Below are 18238 nucleotides of genomic sequence, written 5' to 3'. Positions count from 1 at the left end.
TATAAATCTTACCTGGTCATAGTGTATTATTCTTGTGATAAGTTGCTGTAATCTGTTTGCTAATATTTTGTTTAAAAATTTTGCATCTATATTCATTAGGGAAATTGGTCTATATTTTTCTCTCTGTTTTGACTTTTCCCAGTTTAGGTATCAGCACCATATTTGTATCATAAAAAGAATTTCATAAGATTCCTTCTTCACCTATTTTCCCAAATAGTCTATATAGTATTGGAATTAATTGTTCTTTAAATGTTTGATAGAATTCACTGGTAAATCTATCTGGCCCTGGAGATTTTTTTCGTAGGGAGTTCATTGATGGCTTGTTCAATTTCTTTTTCTGAGATGGAGTTCTTTAACTATTTTCTTTCCTCTTCTGTTAATCTGGGCAATTTATATTTTTGTAAAGATTCATCCATTTCACTAAGATTGCAAATTTATTGGCATACAGTTGGGCAAAATAGTTCCTAATTATCGCTTTAATTTCCTAGTCATTGGTGGTAAATTCACCCTTTTCATTTTTGATGCTAGTAATTTGGTTTTCTTTCTTTTTTTTAAATTTAATTAACCAAAGGTTTATCTATTTTTTTCATAAAACCAGCTCAGTTTTATTTATTAGTTTAATAGTTTTCTTAATTTCAATTTTATTAATCTCTTCTTTGGTTTTCAGTATTTCCAATTTGGTATTTAATTGAGAATTTAAAATTTGTTCTTTTTCAAGTTTTTTTAGTTGCATGCCTAATTCATTCCTTCATAATTTTTGGAAAGAGGATGTGGAAGTTCTTTTTTTGATTTAGACTTTCAGGTAGTCCAGTAATTCTTTAATTATCTCTCCTGGATCTGTTTTCCAGGTCTGTTGTTTTTCCAATAAGATATTTCCCATTGTCTTCTATTTTTTCATTCTTTTGCTTTTGTTTTATTGTTTCTTGGTGTATCATAAAGTTATTAGCTTCCTCTTGCCCAATTCTACTTTTTAAGGAATTGTTTTCTTCAGTGGATATTTTGGCCAGTTCTGCTTTTTAAGGAGTTACTCTCTTTGGCGAATTTTTGTGTCTTTAAAATTTGGCCTATTCTGTTTTGAAAGGTGTTATCTTCAGCATTGTTTTTTTTTTTTTTTTTTGGTGCCTCCTTTACCAAGCTTTTGCCTCTTTTTTCATGATTTCTTTGCTTCACTTTCATTTCTCCTCCCAATTTTTCCTCTGCCTCTCTTGATTTTTAAAATGCTTTTTTGAGCTCTTCCATGGCCTAGGGCCAATTCAGATTTTCCTTTGAGGCTTTGGATATAGGAGTTTTGACTTTGTCTTCTGAGTTTGTGTTTTGATCTTCCCTGTCACCCTAGTAACTTACTATATTTATGATCTTTTTCTGCTGTTTGTTCATTTTCCAGTCCATTTCTTGACTTTTAACTCTATGCTCAAATGGGGCTCTGCTTCCAGAGTGGAAGGGACGCTGTCCTGAATTCAAGTTCTTTGTGCAGCCATTTCTAGAGGTAATTCTGGGGACTTATTTCAGTCCTTCCAAGTTGGTATGTTCTAGGGAGAGGTGTGTTTACTACTCTCCTATACTATGCACTGGTCCCTGAGCAACCACAAGCACTCTTTTCCACTCTGGAGCTGTGACCAGGTCGCAGGTCCCTTGTGGTCCTAAGCTTTGGTGTACTGGTGCTACTGCTCCTCTTCACCCTGAGACTGACACCCAGTACTTCTTGGCCTCCACTCGACTTTGCTCCCACTCTTAACCCTGGTGCAACGGACCCTTCCTGCCAACATTCTAATTTGTCTTGGGCTGGAAGATTGTTTCACTCCATCTTTTTGTAGATTCTGCTGCTCTGGAATTTGGTTAGAGTCATTATTTAAGGTTATTTGGGGTGGGGGGCTGCACTTTGGGGAGAGCTCAGGCAAGTCCCTTCCATTACTGTGCCATCTTGGCTCTACCCCTCCATTTAAAAAAAAAAATTGAGTTCCAAATTCCCTCTCTTCCCTCCAGAAAAGCAATTTGATGTAAATTATACATTTCAGCTTTTCTGGAGAGCAAATTGGAGCTATGTCCAAAGGGGATGAAACTGTTCATACTCAGCTACCACTACTAGTTCTGTAGCCCAAAGAGAAAAAAAAAATGGGGGGGACCTACTTTTGGTCTATTTTATTTTTTTTTAAGGCAATTGGGGTTAAGTGCTTGCCCAGAGTCACACAGCTAGTAAGTGTCAAGTGTTTGGTCTGAGGTCAGATTTGAACTCAAGTCCTCCTGACTCCAAGGCCAGAGCTCTATCCACTGCACCACCTAGCTGCCCCTGGGAACCTACTTTTGCAAAAATATTTATAGCAGCTCTTCTTGTGGTGGCAGAGAATTGGAAAATGAGGGAATGCATGTCAATTTGAGAATGGTTGAACAAGTTTTGGTATATGATCATAATGGATAATTATTGTGCTATAAGAAATGACAAGTAAGGGGCAGCTAGATGGCGCAGTGGATAGAGCTCCGGCCTTGGAGTCAGGAGGACCTGAGTTCAAATCCTGCCTCAGACTCATGACACTTACTAGCTGTGTGACCCTGGGCAAGTCACTTAATCCCAATTGCCTAAATAAAAAAAAATAATGACAAGTAGGATGATTTCAAAAAAACCTGTAAAGATTTACATGAACTGATGAGGGGTGAAGTGAGCAGAACCAGGAGAACATTGTATACAGTAAGAGCAAATATTATATAGTGAACAACTGTGAATGACTTAGCTATTCTCCATAATACACGGATCCAAGATAATCCCAAAGGACTTATGATGAAAAGTACTATCTACCACTAGAGAAAGAACTGATGAAGGGTCCTTCTTTCCTTCCTTCCTTCCTTCCATCTGCTTTCTTCCACAAAATGAATGATACAGAAATATGTTTATGTGATTGCACATGTATAACCTATATCAAATTATTGACCATCTCAGGGTGAAGTGAGGGGAGGGAGAGATAGAATTTGGAACTTATGGCTTTAAACATACAAAGTTAAAATTGTTTTCCATGTTATTGGGGGGGGGGATAAAATTTTATCTTAAAATAAAAACAACAAAATTGAAAATTTCAATATAAAAGAAGAGCTTTATCAAGAAAACTGAAAGTAAAATCACATCGATATGTTAAAACTTGGAGTTATGGCTTTTTGAAAACAAAACAAAATGATACATGAATCATTAGTTAATTTGACTGAAAAGAAAATAGAAAATCAAATTGCCAGTATCAAAGTAAAAAAAACAAAGAAAAATGACAATCAATGAAGAAATAAAGAATATTTTTACAAACCATTTTGTTCAATTTTATGACAACAAAGCCAACAACTTAAATGAAATGGATGAATAATTGTAAGAAGTAAAACGTTCAGATTAACAGAACAGGAAATACCCATCCTATTGTTTAAGTTGACAAAAATGCAGTGAGAAAACAGACATATCGATGCACTATTGGGAGAACTGTAAATTGCTCCAGTTGCTATGGAAAGCAATTTGCAACTATGCCCACGAAAGTACTAACCTGTATATAACCTTTGGTCTACCAGCAGGACTGTATCCCAGAGAGATCAAAGAGAGAAAAGACACACACATAAACAATATTTATATCAGCTCTTTTTGTAGTGACAAAGAACTGGAAAATAAGGGAGGTATACTTCAGTTGGGTAAACACAGAAAAATCATGGTATATTAATATAATAGAATATTATTTTGGTTTTTAAAAAATGAAGAGACAGTTCTAAAGAAATCCAGGGAAAACTTGTATGTGGGTGATACAGAGATGAATGAGAATTTATGCTATAACATCAATGTTGTAATACACAAGCCATTCTGAAGAACTTAAAACTCACTTAACATAGTGATCAACCATGATTTTAGCATATCAATAAGCAGGAATGCTGCCTACCTTTTGAGAGAGGTAATAGACTAAGGAGAAGGGTGAGACATGCATTTTGGGGTGTAATCAATGTGGGAATTTGTATTGCTTGACTCTGATCCTAAGAATTTTGGGTTTCTTTGCTTTTTATTTCTAGAATATGTTATGAGGTATAAAATTGTCCAACCTACAATAAAAGAAACTGAGGCAGAGGTCTGAGCCAATGGCACTTTATTGAAGGGTCTGTGGTGCCCTCTACTAAAGTGGACCTCAGATTTTCCTCACAATCTGAGACGTACCCTTCTTGCAGGGCCTTAGTTTTATAGTGCTTGATACCCAGACAATACAGATGAGGCAAAACTAAAACACAATCTCACTGTTTGATATACCCTCCCCTTGACTCTCCAGGAGGATCTACACAAAACACAGAATCCCACTGCTTGACAAATGGCCTAATGAGCAGACCTTGACAGACCTAGCTCAACCTTTCAGGAGGTTCTGATGACCACTCCCATAGACTGGTAGAAAGGCAAGCCACAGGCTGGCAACCAGGGTGACTCATTGGTCCAGTGCTCATGGTCATCCCTCCATATGGGGCAATAGAGGGATGACAAGGGCCGGAGGGGCAACAAAAGTAGCTGGGGAACTTTCCATATAATTGACTTACCTCCACCATGCTGAGCTTGGTCACCATGGCAAGAAAAAACAAGGGTGGATGTCCTCTAGTTAGCTTCCTGTGATTAAGCAAGTGAACATTCTTCAGTTCACAGCTCTGAGGCCCAGTAGCAGAACAAAACAGACCAAACGCCCTGCCAAAATAAAATAAAATAAATATGCTTAAATCTGCATTCAGAGTCAGTTCATTCTCAGGATGTGAATAGCATTTTTCATCATAAATCCCTCAGAACTGTCTTAGATTATTGTATTACTGGGAACAGCTAAGTCATTCACAGGTGATCATTGTACAACATTGCTGTTACTGTGTATGATGTTCTCCTGATTCTGCACACTTCACTTTACATCAGTTGATGTAAGTTTTCCCAGCTTTTTTTGAAACCATCCTGCTCATCATTTCTTATAACAGAGTAGTATTCCATCACAATCATATACCACAACTTGTTTAGCCAGTTCCCAATTGGTGGGCATCTCCTGGATTTCAAATTCTTTGCCACCTGATTCTTTTGCTATCAATATTTTTGTACATATAAGTTCTTTTCATTTTCCTTTGATTTCTTTGTGACACAGACCTAGCAATAGTATTGCTGGGTCAAAAGGTATGCAAAGTGTGATAGCCCTTTGGGAATAATTTCCAATTATTCTCCAGAATGATTGCAGCAGTTCATAATTCCACCAAGAGTCAATTAGAATCCCAACTATTCCTCATTCTCCTCCCATCAACCTTTGTTGTTTTCCTTTTCTGTCACATAAGCCAATCTGATAGGTATGAAGCAGTAACTCTGAGTTGTTTTAATTTGTATTTCTCTAATCATTAGTGATTTAGAGCATGTTTTCATACAACCAAAGATAACTATGATTTCTTCTTTTGCAAACTGCCTGTTCATATCCTTTCACAATTTATCAATTGGGGAATGACTTGTTGTGAATTTTGTTCTCTACATATTTCAGAAGTGAGGTCTTTATCACAGAAACTTGCTATAAAATTTTTTTCTGAGTTGCCTGCTTTCCTTCTAATCTTGGCTGCATTAGCTTTGTTTGTGCAAAAACTTTAATGTAATCAAAAGATTCCATTTTATATTCTATGATGCTCTCTATCTCTTCTTTGGTCACAAATTCTTCCTTTATTCAGAGATCTAACACATAAAATTTTCCATGCTCCTCTAATTTACCCATGGAATGACCCTTTATGTCCAAATCATGTATCCATTTTGACTCTATCTTTGTATATGGTATGTGAAATGTTGGTCTCTACCTAGTTTCTGCCAACCTGCTTTCCAGTTTTCCCAGCAATTTTTGTGAAATAGTGAGTTCTGGTCCCAACAGCTTACATGTTTGGATTTATCTAACAATAGATTAACATGGTCATTTACTACTGTGTATTGTGGAACTAATCTATTCCATTGATCTGCCACTCTGTTTCTCAGTCAGTAGCTAATTGTTTTGCTTTGTTTTGTTTTTTGGTGAGGCAATTGGGGTTAAGTGACTTGCCCAGAGTCACACAGCTAGTTAAGTGTTATGTGTCTGAGGCTGGATTTCAACTCAGGTCCTCCTGACTCTAGGGCCAGTGCTCTATCCACTGTGCCACCTAGCTGCCCCAGTACCTAATTATTTTGATGATTACTGTTTTCTAATACAATGAGAAATGCAATAATGTTATGGCACCTTCATATTTTTTTCACATTGATTCCATTGAAGTTCTTGACCTTTTTGTTCTTCTGGATCAAAACTAGAAATGGGGAAATTTATGTTATAAAAGAGGCACACAAGGAAGAGTTGTTAAAATGTAGGGGCAAATGGGGAGAGGGTGACCAGACATCACTTGAACCTTTTATCTGAACTGGTTCAAATAGGAAAAATATATATATATACAATCAGTAGGATACAGAAATCTGTCTTACCTAACAGGCAATTCAGGGAGAAAGGGCAAAGAAAAAGGGATGGGTAATAAGAGGGAGGCAGTGGTCAGAAACAAATCTGACATTTAAGGAAGGGACAGGGTAAATACAAAGAGACAAGGTTAAATAGATGATTATTGAATAGAGGGAAATACCCAGTTTGCAATCTATGAATGTGAATGGGATGAACTCACTCATAAAATAGAGGTAATAGCAGAATGGATTAGAAACCAGAATCTGAAAAGATATTGTTCCCAAGAGATACACTTGAAACACAAAGATACATGCAGAATCTACTGTGCTTGAGCTAAAATTAAAAAAAAAAAACCAGAGAGTTAGCAGTCATGATCTCAGACAAAGCAAAAGTAACAATAGATTTGATTAAAAGAAATAATCGAGGTAAGTACATTTTGCCAAAAGATACCATGAATATCAATAGGAACATATATGCACCATGTGGCATAGTATCATAATTCTTACAGGAAAAGTTAAATGTGTTTCAGTAGGAAATAGACAGTAAAATTATGCTAGTGGGGGGCCTCAATTTACCCTTTTCAGACCTAGATAAAGAAGAGACAAGTTAAGGAGTTGAACAGAATTATAGAATATTTATACATGATAGACCTCTGGAGAATATTGAATGAGAATGTAAAGGATGATACCTATTTCTCTATTGTACATGGCACCTTCCCCAAAACTGACCATGTTATTAGGAACTAAAAACCTCAAAATCCATCCAACAAAAGCAGAAATAGTAAAGGGACCTTTTCTAAACCATAATATGATAAAAATTATTTTCAATATAATTTGAAGCATTAATTAACAATTAACTGGAGCCTAGATAAATTAATCCTAAAATATGAGTTGGCAAAGAACAAATGATAAAAACACTTGATTTCATTAAAGATAGTGACAGAAATGAGAAAACATACCAAAATATGTGGGATGCAGCCAAAACAGCAGTTACTGGAACTTTTATATCTCTAAATCTTTGAAACAGTAAAAGAGAGAAAGAGCAGAATAATGAATTTAGCATGCAACTAAAAAAAAAAAACCTAAAAGAAGTTAAAATTCCCAAATTAAACATTGAAATGGAAATCATGAAAAATCAAATGTAGGATTAACAAAATTGAATGTGAAGAAACCATTGGACTAATAAACAAAAGTAGGAGCTGGTTTTATTTTAAAAATATATAAACTAATGAATAATTTGATTCTTTAAAACAATTTGCCAGTGTCAAGACAGCAAAGGGTGAACCAGTGAAGATGAAATTAAAGCATTTATTTGGAGCTATTTTATTGTGCTATATGCCAATAAAACTGAAAACATAAATGAAATGGATATTTACAAAAATAAGTTTCCCAGAGTAGCAGAAGAGCACATAGAATGCCTAAGTAGCCCTATATTAGAAGAAATTGGACAAGCCACAAATGAGCTTGCTAAGAAAACAAACACCGGATCACATGGATTTATAAGCAAATTGTACTCAGTAGTTGTAATGATAATTTAATATCATGTAATTTCAGCATCATATAAACTTTCAAAAAAGTATAGACATCCTATCACATTTCTTTTATGACACAAAAAAAGTTTGATGCCTAAAGCAGGAAGAACAAAAACAGAAGAAAAAAAAACTAGAAACCAATTTTCCTAATGAATATTGATGCAAAAATTTAAATAAAAGCCTGGGAAGAAGATTACAGCAATATATCACAAAAATCACACCATCACCAGGCTGTATTTTTGCAAGGAATGTATTGTGGCTTCCACATAAGAATTATAGTAAGCATAACTGACCATATCAATAAGAAAAGCAATAAGATAATGATTCTAACAATAGGTTGAGAAAAAGCTATTGACACAATACAGTACCCATGACTATCAAAAACATTAGAATGTATAGAAATAAATGGAACTTTTCTTAAAATGATAACTTGCATTTTTCTAAAACAAAGAGTAAGCATTATCTATAATGGGGATAAACTATAAGCCTTTCCAATAAGATCAAGGGTAAAGCAAGGATGTCCATTAACTCCATTCCAATTCCCATATTGTACTGGAAAATGGTTGGTTTAGCTGTAAGATATGAAAAAGAAATTGAAGGAATAAACAGATGATATGATGGCATACTTTGAGAAACCTTGAGAGTCTGAATTAAATTTTCTCCCCTACCCGTTGTGTCTTCCCCCCCACTCTAAGACAGTGTACAATCTTATATAGGCCCTGCTTATACATTCATATTAAGCCTATTTTCCCATTAGTCATGATGTAAAGAACAATTAGAACTAATGGTAGGAACCACGAAAATGAAATAATAAAACAAAACAACAAAGAAAAGGCGAGCAAATAGTCTGCTTTGATCTGCATTCAGACTGCATAGTTCTTTCTCTGGATGTGGATACATTTTCCATCATGAGTCTTTTGGAGTCATCTTAGATCCTTGCATTGCTGTGAAGAGCCAAGTCTATCAAAGTCATCACACAGTGTGGCTGTACTGTGGGCAACGTTCTCCTGGTTCTGCTCATTTCATTCACCATCAGTTCATATGAGTCTTTCCAGGTTTTTCTGAAGTCTGCCTGCATTTCTTATAGCACAATAGTATTCCATTACATTCATATACCACAACTTGTTCAGCCATTCCCCAATGAATGGGCATCCCCCTAATTTCCAATTCTTTGCCACCACAGAAAGAGCTGGTATAAATATTTTGGTACATATGGGTCCTTTTGCTGTTTTTATAATCTCTTTGGGATACAGACATAATAGAACTCATGATTTTCTCAATAGATGCAGAAAAAGCATTTGACAAAAAACAATACATTCCTATTAAAAAAACACTAAAGAGCATAGGAATAAATGAAGTCCTCCTTAAAATGATAGATAGCATCTATCAAAAACCATCAGCAATCATTATATGTAATGGGGATAAATCTTTTAACAAATTAAAAAAAAAACCCTGCAATTTTTAGAAAAACATTTTCTCTGACCTAGGGAAGCAATAAAGAAATAAATACATGTTTATTGCTTAAGAGATAGATATAGTAAACTCTTGTATTTTATAATTTCTACTTAAAAGTCATGCATGAGAAAAGGATGTCAGAAGTGAGAAGACATTTTCAATCATCCCCCCCATCCTGTTGAAAATAAAAATCCATGGTAAAATTATGAGCTTATGATATAAAATACATTTCACATAATATATTTTGTAAATCTGACTACCTTTTGACAAATGACATCAGGAGGGGATTTGTCATGACTTGTGAGTGAATTTGCTTTAAGGTCTTTCCCCAGTCTGTTTATCTGAAGCAACACCCATTCAGTAATTAAAGGCTAGGTAAGAATGGAGGCAAAAAATTGCCTAGGTTGCCTTCACAAAAGAATCAGTTTGGGAGGGGATGACCCTCAAGAGTTTTTCTAGGCTGTGGATGGAGTTCTGGGCATGCAATCAGGAAGTCCTAAGTTCAATTCCAAGTTCAGGCACTTGCTAGCCGCGTGACCCTGGGCAAGTCACGTCACCCTATAAAATAGGGTCTGTTTAACAGTCCCTGCTTGCCAAGGGTGGTGTGAGGACGAGAAGAGACAGCCCTTGTAAAGTACTCGGCCGTGCCTGGAACACAGGAAGCTCCCCCTAAACGTTAGCTCTTAGTTTTACTGAGCCCATCCATCAGACGACGGGCATTCCCCAGGCACAGCTACACGCCCTCCACGTCTCCTGGTTTCCCTCGGGTCGGTCTCCTTGACGGAGGAACCAGACCCAAAGGAGCACAGCCCGGCTCTGCCTTCTCCCCGTGACCGTGATCCTCATCCCACGGACCCCAGACAGGGCCCGGCCCTTCTTTGATCCTCGGCTTTTCCCAGACATCGTTTTCCAAAAGCACAGCCCAGGGCAAAGCCAAGCCTTCCGTCGTCCGCGCGGTCCCAGCTGGGGCTGGCGCCCCCCTTGACCGCTCCTGCTGCCCCGGGCCCATGCGCAGAAGGCGCCTCAGCCTCCAGACTACGATTCCCAGAAGGCCGTGCTCGCCCCAGGGGCATTTTCCAAGGTCCCGGGCGAGAGGGACTTCCGTCTTAGTACGAGACTTCCGCTTCTTTTTCTCGCTGCCTTTTCCACGCTTGGTGGTTCCCGCTTCTCCTTCTCTTCCCTGAGCTGACGTGTGACGGGGTGAGCGGGGGCCGAGAGCGGAGCCAGGCCCAGGCGGAGCCGGCTGCGGGGTGCGGCGGGGTCGGAGCAGCGGGGGCTGGTCGGGCAGCACACGGGAAATGGGAGGAGCGTCCGCCAGAGGAGGAAGGAAGCCCCCGAGGGGCTCCCAGTAGTCTGGGGGCGCTCAGTGCGTGGCGGGGGGGGCGGTGCGGGGGTTTGAGGCCGACCGGGCGGAGGCCGAGCCTGGGGGCTGATTCTAATCCTCCTTCAGCCACGCCCGCCTCCCGGGACCCCGGTCAGGGCCTGCCGCTCCAGGCCTCTGCCCAGAGTCCGAGGGAATGTGCTCCCAGTGAGTGTCTGTTTGGTCCTTGGTGCAGACTTCCCCTGGCCTCATCTCCTCCTCCCAGCATCCTCCTGGGCAGCTCCTCCTCCGGGAAGCCTTCCCTGATGCTGCCGGGGCCCCGTGCCCTCCTCCCCTTGCTGAAAGGGTCATCTGTCAGTCCTCCGGTTTGTCTTTAAAGAGATACTGGCCCAAGGACAGCGTCCCCCCCACTCCCCAGGAGAGAAATAACCGCTTCCTTCTGGCCCCCTCCCAGCCCCGCCCCCAACAGAGAAATGACCCTTTTCTTCTGGCCCCCTCCCACCCCTACCCCCACCCGTAGCTCCTGCCCCGCTCCCTGATCTCCCCACAGTGCAGAAGTGGGAATGTCTGGTCTGAGCAGGGCAGACCCCCAGCGTGACCCCTCATTCTCCTGCTTCTCCTTTCCTCCCCAGCTCTACCTTCGATGGCCTCTGCTCTGCCCTAGGAGGACAGCCTGGAGGAAGAGGGAATGGCTCCTGCCCTGACTTCCAGGCCCGGGAAGGTGAGTGCCACTTGCTGCTTTGCTGAGATAGCATCTCAGGCCAGAGACCCTGGGATAGGTTTCTTTGTCCTGTGCTGCAAGACTAGAAATTGTGGGCATCAGAGAATTATATTTAGAACTAAACGACACCATAGAGACCGATTTATCATCTCCCCATAAAAAAACATACATTTATTAGTTTTTTTAATTTTGAGTTTCAGATTCTTTTCTTCCCTCCAAAAGGCCAACAAGAGGATAACCATCTTGCACATGAACATTTCTGATTGTGCTTTGGTTTGCTGGGAACCCCAGAATGGAATGAATTCATGCATTCTAACCTTCTTCCAATCATAAGACAAGGTTTATTGTAAGGCCAACATAGCAGGCAAGATTCCCTGGGTCCTGCAACTTTATGGGATGAGATTGATCCTTACATACAAAAAAGAACCCTGAAAGAGTCTGGATGGGATTACGGTGTGTGGTAAACAGTTTGGGATGGGCCAGGTGAAAGGAATGTCAGATAAGTTCTTTAAGTAGTCTCAGTTGGCTGGTTTGGCCAGTGGTCTGGGCTGCTGAAATGGATGGGAAAATTCAGGGACTGGGTTGCTTTCAAAGACATGGTCTTTAACTTTAGAGGGTCTAGTTCTCATCACCCCAGGGATCCAAGGGCAAGATATAGATCAGGAAGACTGGAGATGGGATACAATGGGAGACCTTTGTCTTTTGAAGCTAAGGTCTTTAGGAGTTCTCTCTTTGACTGAGGCAAGGCCCCATTCAGTGATTAAGGCTGGTTTAGAAATGAGAGGTTGGGTTTGCAGCTGGGTGACTCAGTGAATAGAGTAGCAGCCCTGGATTCAGAAGGACCTGAGTTCAAATGTGACCTCTGACACATAGCATTTACTTTCTGGGTGACCTTGGGCAAGTCACTTAACCCCATTGCCTAGCCAAAAAGAAAAAAAAAGAATGGGAGGAGGGATGGTCCCTTTTATCTAAAAAAATAAAATAAAATAAAATCATTCTGAAAGGGGAAGGTCCTCTGGGTTTCTGGCCAAAATGCAAACAATTTCTATTTACATTCACCCTGAGCTACTAGAGCCCAAACAATGACCACCAAGTGGTGCTTGGACTGGGACTTATTGTTGGCCCTATAGAGAACCAGAGTGAATTGGGTTTAAGGCATTGTCTTTAAGAAAGAAATCTAGCCAGTAAATCCCAGGGGCCTGATAGCCCGTGTGGACACAGGGAGAGGTAGAGGGAAAGAAGAGGAGAGGAAGGAGCTTAGTTGCTCAAGTGGAACTACCAGTTGGGTCCCCAGTGGGGCAGCTCAGACTATTCACAGATTATTGTTTGTCCTTCATTCCTGAAGAGGGCCATGTCATCAGGAAGATAATGCCATGACTTGCAAATGAATTGGATTTAAGTGAGGTTGGGCTGTACAAGGTCGCTAGCCTCACTTTCTCCTCTGAAGCCATTTGAGTCCAGTGGCAAGATAGAGATCAGCAAGACTTGAGATGGCCCCTGCTATTGATGGATCTACAACTTGGACCAGCCATTGAAAGCACTTTGGAATAACGCTGAAAAAATTACTGAACTGTGCACATTCTCTTTGGTCCAGCAGTATTACTCTTAGGTGCGAAGGGATCAGAGAAGGAGAAAATGACCCATATGTACAAAAACATTGATAGCAGCTCTTTTTATGGTGGCAAAGAATTGGAAACTGAGAAGATTCCCATCATTTGTGGTATTATTATGGTATACAGTATTGTTGTTGCTATGTATAATGTTCTCTTCTTCCTGCTCATTTTTTCGCTTTCAGTATTTCAAGCGAATCTTTCCATGTTTTTCTAAAATCTTATAGCTCATCATTTCTTATAGCACAGTAGTATTCTATCACATTCATGTACCACAACTTCTTCAGCCATTCCCCAATTGATGGACATCCTTGCAATATTGACTTTTTTCCCACCAGAAAGAGCTGCTCTAAACATTTTAGAACATTTGGTTCTTTTCCTTTTCCCCTAATCATTTTTGGAGATAGACCATGTGGTGGTATTGCTGGATCAAAGGGTCTGGGTAGTTGAATAACTGTTGGCATAATTCCAGATTGCTGTCCAAAATGGTTGGATTTTACTATTACACCAACTATGAATTAGTGTCCTAGTTTTTCCTAATCCCCTCCAACATTTGTCACTTTCCCTTTCTATCATTTTAGCTAATCTGTTAGGTGTAAAGTGATGCCTCTAGTTTGTTTTCATTGACAGTTCTCTAACCAGTAATGATTTAGATTATTTTCATATGACTATAAATTGTTTTGATTTCTTCATTGGAAAACTGCCTACTCATATCCTTTGGCCATTTATTAATTGGGGAATGATTCCTGTTCTTAGAGGTTTGACAAATTTCTTTATATATTTTAGATATGAGACCTTTAATAAAGTGTCTGTATAAATTTTCCCCCAATTTTCTGCTTTGCTTCTAATCTTGACTGTTTTCGTTTTATTTATATAGAACCTTTTTTTTTTTTTGTTAAGGCAATTGGGGTTAAATGACTTGCCCAGGGTCACACAGCTAGTAAGTGTCAAGTGTTGGTCTGAGGCCGGATTTGAACTCAGGTCCTCCTGACTTCAGGGCCTGTGCTGTATCCACTGCGCCACCTAGCTGCCCCTCTATAGAACCTTTTTAATTTAATGTAATCAAAATTACATTAAAATATCAAATAACATCAAAATATCATAATATAAGAAATCACACAAGGAACTTCTTCATAGAACCCTTGGAAGACTTGCATGAATCAGTGCAGAATGAAGTAAGCAGAGCAAGAGAAAAATTTATCCACTGACAATATTGTGAGTACAAAAAACTCTGAAAGATTTAAAAACTGAGTAACACAATGACCACCCATTGTTTTCAAGAGGATTCCTGATGAAATATGCTACCCACCTTCTGATATTTATGTGATTGACTTTTCTACTTGACATTCCAGTGAATAATCTGAATTAATTTCTTTAAGGACTGACAGATGTGACCTCTTTGCTTTCCAAGGGAATCTTAAAAGTATTCCCCAGCACCACAATTCAAAAGCATCCATTCTGTGGCACTCAGCTTTCCTCATAATTTGGACATGGCCAATGTGGGACTTTGTTTTGCTTGCCTGTGAGTTGTTAGTAGAAGGATTTTGCCTATCTTTTTTCCCCCTAATGTGGAGGGGGAAGTGGTAGTAGTAGAAAATAGATTTTTGTTAAGGGTGGCCCTACTTCCTTAGACTGGAGGAGGAAAGATGAGAAGAATCCCTTCTGGTATAGGTGTTCCTTCCTCCTAGTACCCTCGTATATCATACATTTTTATCTAATGTGGAGTAAGGGTGTAAGACTCAAGTTCTTGATTCATATCTGCCTATTGGGTAAATGCTGTGATACAGTGAATTAAATTAGAGAGTTTCAAGAGGCAGCAAAGTACAAAGAAAAGAAGACTAGATTTTGTATCAGAAGGCTTGCATTTGAGAGTTAGCTATCGTTTTTAATAGTCATTTGACTTGAAGCGAAACTAATCATGAGAATAAAGATGTTTTTAGTTACCATTAATTGAATATGAATAAAAAAAGAAATAGATCAATATAAAAACATAATGGAGAGACAACAAACCCTGAAAGAAATTATTCTGGTGATAAATGTTAGAAAAAGATTTAAATAGTTTGGAGGCAAGATCAGAGAATAGTGAAGACCATGTTTCAGGGTTTTGGGGATGATGGTGATATCAAGGGATACCTGCGAGAAAGCTATACAAATTATATCTTCTTTGGCTTTTGTGTTCTCATTGAGGAATGTTTAATCTGGAAAGGATAAGTCTATGATCAGTCCAGCAATATGCACCATACATTGCCTTCATCACTCTCACATCCTCTCTGTCTCTTCTCCTTACCATCACATGGTCTATTAAATGTCAGTGTTTGCTGTGGAGGGTACATCTAGGATGTTTTATTGTGTTTAGCAAGTGGAAGACGGTGGTGATAAGAAGGTGATGAGATACACAATTTTTCAGTAGTAAGTGCCCACTGCTGTTTTTCCAACTGCATACCTCCCAAGGACTCCTTGCCTTGTCTGGTAGTCTGTGCCTATTCTAGCATTAAAGCTTTACAGTCACTCAGAATTAGAAGTTTGTCCTCTTTTGGCACGTTGATGATAAGGGTCTCCAGATGTTCATAACATTTTTCTCTGACCTCATCAGGGTTCATCATGGTGGAACCATAGGCAGTGATGATGGCGGTGTGGTGTTGTCCTGCAAGTGGCAATTGCATTGTCATGAGTCTGTTGACTCCCTTTTGGTTAGGCATACAAGCCCTCACGACAGAAGTACTAGTCTTCCCTGAACCCACCCTGCCCTTACATAATGGTAGTTAGGTTTAAATGTAGACTCTGTCATCATCATATGGATCATCATCATCATTGGTGAGATCTGATCCATTTCACGTATGTTTTCCTGCCTCTCCGGCTGGGTTCATAGGACATATGCTAAGCTCTTTTACCTTCTTTTTCCCACCTCCCAAACCCAATGATTTTCTTTTTTTGCTATTTTGTCACAATCTTCCCATGGTTTGAAAATGAACTTGTACTCTAAACTATTGTTAGGTTTCTCCACTTGCTAGATGAAGCCCTGGGAACAAACATGAAATATATCCTCAATTATCTGCTTGCCTTCTGATCTTGGCTGTATTTGTTTTATTTTTAGAAATCCTTTTTAATTTAATGTAATCAATATTTATACCTAGCTTTGCTATCTCTTGTTTATTTATAAATTGTTCACCTGTCCATAAGTCTGATAAGTAATATGTTCAACTCCTTTCTTCAGTTACTTGGAGTTCAACATCTTTTTCCTTGTTTTTAAGAAAATTGTATTTTTGTAATTTTTTGCATTATGTTCTGTTGGGTCTGCTTGTTTACTGGGTCAGTTAATGCATAGCTTCCAATGTTGTTCAGAATTCTCCATGTTTGTCCTTTTTACCTATATAAGTGACAGTGTGATTCATCTGCCATTTTTTCCTAGCTGTCCTTTACTGGCGAGAATTCAGTTTGTTTCCAGTTCTTTGCTGCCCCAAAGAGTGCTCTCATGAATGTTTTTGTGCAAAGCCTCTGCTCTGGCCTTACTCTGGTTATACAGAAAGTGAATGGCAACATGGTTCAGTGAGAATAGTCAGAAGGACTTGGGCTCAAACTGTGCTCATCTACCATTTACTCCCCTTTTGACCTTATGCAAGTCACTTTCTCTCTCTGGTCCTCACTTCCCTAATGTATAATGAGTAAATTGGAAAGTTATGGTTCTTTAACACCTTTTTTAGCAGTCAAAAATTGTTCAATGCGGTTACAGACAGGAGATTGTAGTCCCCTGTGCTTGCCTTTACTCTTAGGGTTCCAGGAGCATTGAACACAATCACGTTCATTTCAGAGCTGCACATTTCAGGAAGCACAGCGATTGGATGAAAAGAGGAGGGGAACTGCCTTAGTTGTGAAGAGATCAGGCTGATTGGTCAAAGGAAATGGGCATGTTCAGATCAGAAGAGAAGCCTTAGGACCTTGATAGCTATCTTTAACTATTCCATTTTCATTGCTTATTTTAGCAAGTAGAAAAGGATTTAGCCATATTACTGCTTAATCTCAGAGGGCAGAAGTAAAAAAACACATTTAAAATTTGTCTTTTTAGAATCATTTACAGCAATAAGCATTAATTAAGCACCTACAAATTGCCAGGCATTGTGCTAAAAGTTGAAGATACAAAGGATGGCAATGACTCCTGCCCTTAAGGAGCTTACAGAGTAATCAGAGAGGAATTCTTTTCTAACATTTTTTATTCATTTAATTTTTAATTTATGGAATAAAACAAGCATTCTAGAAACATAGTATGATTAAAAAAAGATGATTGCACATGAAACTACAAGTCTATTATGTACAACTTCCTACTTCTTTTAAATATATAATAAAATTTTCATATAAATGTCTTTCCCTTCTTTCCTCCAGCCCTATAGATGGCTACTATTAGACAGGAGTGTGTGTGTGTGTGTGTGTGTATGTATGTATGTAAAATCATTCTATACCTACTTGTATTTATCACTTCTATCTGAGGAATTCGTAAGTGGCTGTCATATACCAGGTGCTGTACTGAGCTATAAATAAGTAAATACATGAGTCAGTCCCTTTTGGCAAGTAAAAGATGAAATGACTGGGGAAACAAAGGTTCAGTGTTTTGGGTATATCCGTTTTATATTAAGCAAGGCATGACATTTGTAGAACAAACTGAGACCTCAATATCCTGCACCACTTGCTGTCCTGAAGCGCTCAATTCCCTCACCCTACTGGCAAGCAGTTTACATTTGAACTTCATAACAGAGCTGTGACTGGATAAACACAAATGTTTTGTTATTTCAGGAATCAGTCACATTCAAGGATGTGGCTGTGGATTTCACTCCAGAGGAGTGGGTACAATTGAACTCATCTCAGAAAAAGTTGTATAGATATATGATGCTGGAGAACTACAGGAACTTGGTCTCTTTGGGTAAGAACAGCTACCCCTTTGAAGTCTTGAAGTATACTATGACAACTTTCAAGATTTTAACAGTTATTCTTTGGCGTACAAGAGGAAAATATTACTAATCTTTTGGTAGCCAAGAGACAGATTACTTGTGCTACTTGTTTCCAAAAAAAAAAGATCTTTGCATAGTATTCCTGGAAATTGATTTCTTGAATTGTCATCCTTGAGAATATATTTTCCCCTCTCTGTTGCTTCAAATCCAAGATTTTCTTTTTAATCCCAAGGTAAATTTCATCATA

General features: G+C 38.9%; 1 long non-coding RNA gene across 1 annotated transcript; it reads left to right on the top strand.

Annotated features, from left to right (window-relative positions):
* The first annotated feature begins 10492 nt into the window (after positions 1-10492).
* Positions 10493-17920, top strand: LOC114026815. The gene is made up of 3 exons (XR_003567204.1): positions 10493-10599; positions 11353-11441; positions 17837-17920. It is a non-coding gene; the product is annotated as an uncharacterized LOC114026815 (long non-coding RNA).
* The last annotated feature ends 318 nt before the right edge of the window (positions 17921-18238 follow it).

Source organism: Vombatus ursinus, unplaced genomic scaffold (genome assembly GCF_900497805.2).
Source record: "Vombatus ursinus unplaced genomic scaffold, bare-nosed wombat genome assembly UNPS02000136.1, whole genome shotgun sequence".
NCBI classification, from domain to species: Eukaryota; Metazoa; Chordata; class Mammalia; order Diprotodontia; family Vombatidae; genus Vombatus; species Vombatus ursinus.
This window is presented reverse-complemented; position numbering and strand designations above follow the sequence as displayed.